This window comes from Tamandua tetradactyla, chromosome 2 (genome assembly GCF_023851605.1).
Source record: "Tamandua tetradactyla isolate mTamTet1 chromosome 2, mTamTet1.pri, whole genome shotgun sequence".
NCBI classification, from domain to species: Eukaryota; Metazoa; Chordata; class Mammalia; order Pilosa; family Myrmecophagidae; genus Tamandua; species Tamandua tetradactyla.
Window position 1 is genome coordinate 144,626,449 of NC_135328.1, and position 10,065 is coordinate 144,636,513.

The following is a 10,065-nucleotide window of genomic DNA, read 5'->3' on the forward strand; positions in this document are numbered from 1 at the left end:
CATGCAACATGTAACCAAAAGACAGCTGCAGTGACTCTGCTATTATCAGACAAAATAAATTTTAAGACAAAATTTGTTACTAGAGATAAATATGATATTTTATAATGGTAAAATGACAATCTTTGAGGAAAATATAAGAATTACAAATTTTTAAAAAGAGTAGAAGTAAGAAATAGACAAAATAACAAAATATTTGGAGATTACAATAGCTCCTCTTTCTTTAATGAATAGGCACGACAGAAGATCAGAAAGGAAGTGGAAGAGTTGAACAATACTATAAAACCAATAAGACCTAACAGATGCACAAATGTGTAAAAATTAAACAACAAACTCATAATAACCAATGAGTCGAAGAAGAAATTAGAATGGAAATTAGGAAATACTTTAAGAGGAATTAAAATGAAAGCATTACATTACAAAACTTATGTGATACAGTGAAAACAATGTTAGAGAAGAGTTTATAGCTGCAAATAACTGTATTAAAAAGAAGAGTGATGTCAAATTAATAATATAAACTTCCAACCTTAAAAAACTAAGACAAAAAGTGTGAAGTAAACCCAAAATAAGCAGAGAAAGTAAACAAATAGTATTAGAGCAGAAAAATGCAAAAAAAGAATAGAAAAAAATAGAGAAAATCAAGGAAACTAAAAGTCGGCTCTTTCAAAAGAACAAAAACTTGACAAATATTTTAGCTATATTGACCAAAAGCAAAGAGGGAAAATGCAAATTACTAAAATTAGAGATGGTAGAGACAACACTGGAGAATACCACAAACAACTGTATGCCAACAAATTAGATAACTTAGATGAAATGTACAAATTGCTAGAAAATCACAATCTATCAAAATTGAAGAAATAATCGAAAATATGAGGAACCTTCATCCAGTAAAGAGAATCAAATGGTTTCCCAAAGAGGGAGCCAGAGCCCAGTGGTTTCACTGGTGAATTCTACCAAATGTACCCTTAGCTAATGCCAGTTCTTCGCAAACTCTCACAAAATGAAAGAAGAGATTATTTCCTAATTCATTTAATGATGTCACCATTACCTTAATACCAAAAACAGACAGAAATGTCTGAAGAAAAATATTATAGACCAATACACCTTATGAATATAGGTACAAAGATCTTCATCAAAATACTAGCTAATCAAAGTCAGCAACATACAAAAAGGATTAAATATCATGACCAAACGTGATATAGCCAGGGTTTAAAGGCTGTTTTTGACATCTTAAAATAAGTCAATGGTATCCATATTAATAGAATAAAGGACAAAAACCACATGATTATCTCAAGAGATGAAAAAAAACTAATTTGACAAAATACAACATTCTTTAATGATGAAAACACTCAACAAAGTAAGAATAGAAAGTAATATTCTCAATCATGTACCTGCCCTCCATCTATTGCTAGAACTTCCCCTTCATACCAAGAAAAAACAATACATTCATTTTGCATTAATTCCCCTTTGTCCCTGTTCCCAGCCCTGGTACCATGTACTCTATTTTCTGTCTATATAAGTTTGCATTATCTCTGATATTTTCTTTGTGGTTACCATGGGGTTTAAATTTAACATCCTAAATCTATACTAAGCTCATTTGTTTTAATACCAACTTAACTTCAAGAGCATACAAAAACTATGTTCCTACATGCCTCCATCCTCCACCTTTATGTAGGTTTTGTCACAGATGACATGTAAATACATTATGAGTACAAATTCACTTATTTTTTATTACGTTTTATACATTTGCCTTTTAGATCCTGTAGGAAGTAAAAAATGGAGTTACAGGCTTTGGCAGCATATATACTACAATTGTGGACTAATACAATTGAAAGATTGGCATGATGCTCTACGTTTAAAAAAAATGGAGTTACAGACCGAAAATACAACAGCACTGACATTTATATTTAACCATGTGTTACTCTCACTGAAGACTTTTATTTCTGCTTGCAGCTTGGATCTATTGTCTATTGTTATTTCCTTTCAACCTGCAGAATTCTCTTCAGCATATCTTGTAGTGGTGACAAACTTCCTCAGCTTTCGTTTAACTGGGAATGTACTAATCTCTCCTACATTTTTTAAAAACAATTTTGCTGAATCTAGAATTTTTGTTTACCAAGGTTTTGCTTTCAGCCCATCAAATATATCATTCCATTGCCTTCTTGCCTCCATGGTTTCTGATGAGAAATCAACAGTGATCTTATTTAGGTTCCCTTGTCTATAACATTTGCTTCTCTCTCATGGCTTTCAGAATTCTCTCTTTGCCTTTGGTAACCAGCAATTTGAATATTATATACTGTGGAATGGGTCTATTTGGATTTATCCTATTTGGAGATCATTGAGTGACATCAGTGCGTATATTCATGTCTTTCATGAAAGTTTTCAGTCATTATTGCTTTGAATATTCTCTCTGCCCCCTTTTCCCTTTCGTCTCCATCTGGGACTCCCACAATGCATATATTGGTACACTTAATGGTACCCCACAGGTTTCTCAGACTCTGTTCACTTTTCTTCATTTTCTTCTTTCTGCTCCTCAGAGTGTATGATTCCAATTGTCTTATCTTCAAGTTCTCTTATTCTTTCTTCTGCCAACTACAACCTCCTTTTGAAACTCTCTAGGAAATTTTAAATTTCTGAAACTGTGGCCTTCAGCTCTGAACCCTTTTCATAACTTCCATGTGTCCTTTGATATTCTCTTTGTGTTTACCTCTTGTTTTCTGATTTCATTTAGTTTTTTGTACACATTGTCCTTTTGGTTTTTTAATATTTAGAGCCATTTTTAGAAAGTCTTTGTCTGATATGTACAGGATTTGGTTTTTCTCATTTATGGTTCTTCATGCTTTAATCTTCTCCCTTGTCTGGGCCATCAGTTTGTGTTTCTTTGTATGTTTTGTTGAAACCTGGACATTTTGATATTTTAATGTGGTTATAGCTGGAATTTAGACTCTGAGGTATCTTGTATACAGCTACTCAGTTACTGTTATGACTTGTGTCCAGCTATTCAGCTAGTGTTATGACAGAGCTGTTCTTAAATGTCAGTACTAACAACAACGACAAAAAGAAATAAGAAAGAAAAAACCTTTCCCAGTCTTTGCAGAGTGACTTGTGGGAGTTCTCACCTTCAGGACTTATCCATACAATAACATTTAGAGTATAACTCTGGGATCAAAGTAGAGGGGCTTTCCTGATCCCTTCTGTACCTGTGTCTGATCTTTAGCATGCATGTGTGGCTCTGGGGTTTCTCCTGTTTACACAGTTAGAAATGTCCCCTCTTCCCTAGAAAACAGTTTTCTCATGTTTCCAGCCACTGTAATGTATGTCCTACAGCCAGCAATTTGTTATCCCAGGCAACATGACTTGATTGCTTTCCCACAACATTCTTTAAGAGAATTTGATAAACCATCTCCTATATAAAGTATAAGTTTAGACAGCAGTCCCTCAGGCTCGCACTAGATAGATTGTGCCAGAAATACAAGTCACCCTTATGTTCATGAGAATTATTCTGCTCCCTCTAGACCCAGGACCAGAGATCTGCATACTGGAAGCATGGGCCAGCTCCATGCTGAGTCAGTGAGAAGTAGGGGAGGGACCACCTTTCAGTTGCCTTCTTCTTGATTTTGCACTCTCCCTATTATTCCAGCCCTTTACCTGCTTTCTGGAGTTTGAGAAAGATATTTCCATAGTTCTTGTTGGTTGTTCAAGGCTGCTGTGGTTGGACAGAACACTGAAGTGTCACACTCTGCCCTCTAGTTTGGGGTTGGCTATTTATCTTTTTATTATTCAATTGTAAAGGTTCCTTATATATTAAGGACATTAACCCTTACCAGATATGTGACTTGCAACTATTCTCCCATTCTGTAGGTTGTCTTTTTCACTTGCTTGATAATGCCCTTTGATGCACAGAAGTTTTCAATTTTGATAAAGTTCAAATTAGCTATTTTTTTCTTTTGCTTATACTTTTGGTGTCATGTTTAAGAATCTTTTACCAAACGAAAGTCATGAATATTTTTTTCTATGTTATTGTTTAAGAATTTTTTGGTTATCACTATATTTTGGTTATTGATCCATTTTTAGTTCATTATTTGTATATGATGTGAGGTAGGGTCCAACTTCATTCTTCTGCATGTGAATATAGTTTTCTCTGCAGTTTGTTGAGACACATTTTTTCCCCTCAAATTATCTTGGTATTCTTGTTGAAACTCAATTGACAATAAATGTAAGGATTTATTTCTGGATTCTCATTTCTATTACATTTATCTATACCTAGTATATTACTTATCATTCTCTCTTGATTACTGAAGCTTTATATTAAGTTTTAAAATAGGTAAGTGCGAAACATCAAATTTAGCTTTTCTTTTTCAAGATGATTGTGGCAATTCTGGGTCACTTGAATTTTCATATGAATTTTAGGATCACGGTTTTAAATTCCACACAAATGCTAGCTTGGATTTTGGTAGGGATTTCATTGACTCTGTAAATCTGTTTGGGAAGTATTGTCACATTAACAATATTGATACCAATCCATGCACATGGGATATCTTTCCATTTATTTAGGTCTTTAAATTTTTCATCAATTTTTAAGCTTTCACTCTAAAAGTCTTACACTTCTTTTGTTAAATTTATTCTTAATTAATTTGTTCCCTTTAATGCTATCTAAATGGAATTGATTTCATTTTGGATCGTTCCTTGCTAATGTGTAGAAACGCAATTGATTTTTAAAATTTTCTTTTATTTTGCAAACTTGAATTCATTTATTTGTTACAGTCAGTATTTGTCAATTCCTCAAGATTTTCTATATACAGAATAACAGGCATTGTTCCTTCTCTGTTCCTTTCTGTCCGGGCTTACAGCGGTTCCACTCAAACAAATCTCACAGGCTTTGCCTGTAGTTCACAGGGGTCCAAACCAACAGACAAAAGGACATTTCATAGATCTTTCCAGCGTAACTGCATTTCCAATCCCGACCCCTTGAAATGTTTGTTAAACCCACACAATGAGCCCTATTCTCTGGGCCACCCTGAGAGGGATGGTCATTTTTGGCAAGAGAAGAATCATAGCTATGTTATTAGTCAAAAAATTATTTGAAAGTTTCATGGAAATTTTAAGCTAACAAATTGACCATCTTTAAGATAGTGGTCAATTGGCAGCAGCCATTTAAAAGAACCAAGATTTTCTTCAACTTCTCTTAAAGAATTTAGTGCACAGGCATCTGTACTAGAGAGATAGATTTAAAGATAGGTATTGGAGTAGAGCTGACTTTTAGCTAAATTCTAAGGCAAGGAAAACGTATCTGCTCTGCATACTTTCTCCCCACCTGTGTAATCCTCTTCCAAACTCTCTACTGACTGTAATCTTCAGGACCCCTAAGGACCTCTTCTAATCTTTCAAAATTCATGAGATAAGAGGAGGACTTCTCTGTAGTAGGAAAACAGAAGAATCAAAATGTGAAAATTCACCCAAGTCTGATCACTGTCCCTTTGCATATTTCAGCAACAGCATCACTCTACTTTCTCTGGACTAAATTCTGGCATGAGCCATATCATTTGGGCTTCCCCACTAATCCCAATTGTTTGAAATCATCAACTTTATTCTTCAGTTCTACCCCTATCCAGGTTGATGTGAATAGACACTAAATAAAATAAAATAAAATAAAATAAAAAATGGTGAAAATGATTGCTGATCTGCAGAACCAGGTAAAGGCAGTGAGAGTTCTAGGGGTCAGAGAAGATGAAGCTGAGAACCATGCCCTAGGGAGACAGGTGAGACCACAGGCCTGCAAGCTTGCTCTGTATTGGTGAGAGAAATAGGATCAGAAACATATGAACTTATGTTCATATGAACTTATGGCAGACACAAGAACTTATTTCATTTGTACTTTAAAATGAATTTATGTTTAAAGGTGAACTGGTACAGCTACAGTCACACATGTTAGAGAAGTACCCAAGCCTTCTGATTCCAAGCTCTTTTGAAGTGTGAAATCAGCCTGCAAAGATTTGTTCTTTGTTAAGGGTATTTCTGTCATTTTTGTCGGTGTAGAGGGTCTTTCTTGGTGTTGTGAAATCAAAACAATGGGTGGATAGCTTATTCATGTGTTCATTTATCTATTCCTTTATTCACACTGGGATTCCAATTTGTACCTAAGTGTGTTGTTCATTTGGGCGTCCAGGCATTCTGAGGTTCGAGTTGAAGAAAGGAGCCAAGGAGGTGACTAGGAAGGAACAGCAAGAAAGAAATGAAGAAACTGAAAGAATGAACTCTCAAAAGCTCAGAGAGAGTGTTTTAAAAGACAGAAGTGGAGAATAGTGTCATTGATGCTGAGTCATGCAAAATTAGGGCAAAGTGATACTCAATAGACTTAACCTGGAAGTTTGACCTTAGAGAGCAAAGTTTATAAATATTTGGGGGCAGAAACTATATTGCAGTAGATTAAGGAATGTAGGGCAGATGTTAAAGAGAAAGTATATTTGTAGGCTATTGTTCCCAGTGACTTGATGGTGAACAGGAGAGGTTTATACTGGTAGCTAGAGTGATGTATACTACCCAGGCATAAAGTCAGGCCATGTTTGGTGGCATTTTTTTTATTTAGATATGGAATAAAGTCTAGTTAAAATTTGTTTGAATTCAGATTTCTTCATTATAAGCATTTTAGGTAGCTTACAATTATTTTCGGTATCTTTTATTATAAATGCATTTGTAATTTAAGAGCAAATGATTCTTGATATAGCTTTATTAAAACATGATCATTTTCTCCCTTTGCCTCAATCTCAAAATGTCAGTTGATTTAAAAATGTTCCAAAGAGAGAGCAGACTATTTTTTTTCTTAAGTGCTCACTATGTCATCAAGAATCAGGCAAGAGAAGCACAACAGAATGTGAAAACATATAGCATTTTATGTGATGAATTCCAATACAACACAAAATAAAATTATCAGGGAGTAATGAAATAGAAAGAGAGAAATATGGCTCTGTACTTGCTGTTCAGAGACTTAGAAATCTAATCATCACAACTTAAGTGAAACAAATACATCTTAATGAGTCATTTAGCATTCCCTTGAGATTTCAGTACACAAATATGAAAAACCAGGTAACTTCAGCATCTCTACAGCAGTTTTTTCCTAGCAAAATATTAGAAAAATATGATATCAGTTCTTTTCCTGTCTAAAATATTGGAAGATTATAACATAATTCTATAATACGTCATTTCCTGTACATCTTCCATGATTATTCATTGACCCATTGAAGTGCTGGTAACCTCTCTTTTAGAGGTTAAACTCTCATAAAACAGAGACTGTTCCTTTATAATTTCTGGCATGTCCAAATCCCAGGAAGTCACACAGTAAATATATTAAGATGACAACTTCCTGGTAAATTTATCCTTATTTTCTATGTGGACCACTGTTCTTAAAATGTTGCATTTCTGAGATGATTTTATAGACAGAGTTCTAGTTTACCAGTCATCCATAACAGTAGGTCATTAGCTAATTCTAATTTTTTTATTTTGCTTGCAGATGTTAGATATTTGGGTGGAAAACATATGGGCCTGTTGGAAGAGGGAAGTCCTATTAAGATGCTAATAACAATGTTGTTAAGTGACATGCTTCAAGTGGGGAGAAAGTACTGCTTTGATTCTGCTAAGAAAAGAACTAGGTGAGAAGAGAAAACAGAAATTGAAACAAAGAATTTATCAGGATGAAGAATTTAGGCATAAGAATTAACCTTTGACAAGGAAGGACTCATACTTCTCTGAGAGAAGAAGGAAGGGAGAAAGTATGGGTTTACATACACTTCAGTTTTAAGGAGGACAGGAGAGTTGAGGGAGTTTTCTGTAAATGACCTTGAAGAAGTGAAAGGAGAGTGGTGGAGTTGAGCAATTTAAAAAGAAATAATTTAGAAAAGCTGCTGTAGGAAACATAACAGAGAATCTGTTGGAGAAAAAATTTCCAGCACTACTATAGACCCAGCTGAGTTAGGAAAACATGGATTCAGTATAGTTCTCTCACTTACCCATTAACTTATAAATACATCCCAAAGCAGAAATGGAAAACTTAATTGAAGGATAGGAATTAACACATTGCATGTTTATAAAATGGGCCTGAGCATAAACTTTCATTGATGTTCAATTTATGTGGACAACCCACCACAGGTTGAATAAGCAAATGAATGGGTGTAAGTGTAAGTGTATATGTTTCTTTCTCTCTCAACATTCATTATCAAGATGACTATTATCTTCACCCCTGCCTTTTTTTGCTTTTTGTTGACAATTGCTACAGATACAAATGGGCCAATATTTCACTGAATTGGTGAACATCTGAGGAGAAATAGTCACTATTTCTTAACAGGAGAATTCTAGAAAACAGATATGTGGGGTTGTCATTTAGGGAAATTACTAAAGGCTTTGTTGCAGTTAGAATTTCCCTCTGGATTTAAAATGGAATATTTTCTTATTTAAGAATGAGAGCTAACAGTACTGCATTTGTATTATTTCCAGGAACGATTGTAAACAATGACTTTAAAAGGTAGGTACAATTTTTCACCTGCATTTTATAGGTGAGAAAAATGAGGCTTAGAATAGTTAACCAAATAGTTCAAGGTTATACATCAAGAAAATAGAAGACCCGTGATTCAAGACCTAGTTGTCTGGCATTAGAGCTTGCATGCCTAAGAACTGTGCTAAATATATATTTATATGTAGAATTTTGTATTTTAAAAGGCCATCAGGTGAGTGGCTAGAGGGGAGTACCTGACACTCTTGAACTGTATTCCAGTAGACTTTATTCTTGAAGAAGATTGTATAATGATATAGCTTTTATAATTTGACCTTGTGATTGTGAAAACTTTGTGGCTATTGCTCCCTTTATCCAGGGTATAGAGAGCTGAGTAAAAACATATGAACAAAAAAATAAATAAATAAGAGCTGGTGATAAAGGGTTTTTTAAAATTGGGTAAATTACAATACTAGTGGTCAATGAGAGGAAGGGGTAAGGGGTATGGGATATATGGGTTTTTTCTTTTGTCTTTTTATTTCTTTTTCTAGAGTGATGCAATGTTTAAAAATGATCACGATTATGAAAACACAACTATGTGAAGATATTGTGACCATTAACTGTATACTTTGAACAAACTGCATGGTATATGAAGATATCTCAATAAAAAAATTCTTTTTAAAAAAGGTCATTAGAGGCCAAAACTATGGATGGTCCCTGGGGGAAAACTCAAAAGAAAGTGTTCAATATCTGCCAAATTCAGAAAAGACTAACTTTTCAAAAGGATGAAAGAAAAGAAACCTGAATGAATTTAGAGACAACTTCAGTTCATACTTTTGAGGAATCTTTCTCTATGCTTTGCAAATCCAGAATGCACAGAGCCCAGACATATGAGAAGTTATGCCAAGGTAGACTCAGATTCACAGCATAATCTTGGCCAAGCTCTTGAAGCATCTTCTGCTACTTTAGGCAGTAATTTGAGCACTGTGGTATACAAAATTGATCCTTTTAAGTTTTTCTTGCAAGAAAATAAAACTAGTATAATTTTAAAGCAAAACTTGGGATTCACCCTTTCCATGATCTTAGATTAAAGTCATAATAGTGGGAAAAATTGTATGTTAGTGGAAAAAATTGAAAAGCATGGCTCCAGGACAATAAGTATTCCTGGAAATTTTCTCTAGGCATTCAAAGTACAATAATATTATCTTTAGGAAGAAAATTTCAGGAGACCCAGAGAACTTTCAAACATACAGGGACTGTATTTCCTTTATCTCTGTTTCCTGACAGTTAGAATGAGGCATAATTTGATAGGATTTCAGTTTGCATGATAGGAAAGGGAGAGCCCAGGGCAGCTCATTGGAATAATTAATTTGCCATCACTGCTCTCTGTACTGAGAATACAAGTGCAGAAAGAGAAGCCGAGACGTAATTGCTGACAAATATGCTGTGCGTATTGAAAAACAGAAAATTTGCAGCTGTCTTCCAGACTCCCTCATTGTGCAAATTTACAATGAACCACAAAAAGGACATGAGGTAAATGTAGGGTATATGCCGCAAGCCATTTTGATGAAATATCTGGAGGACAA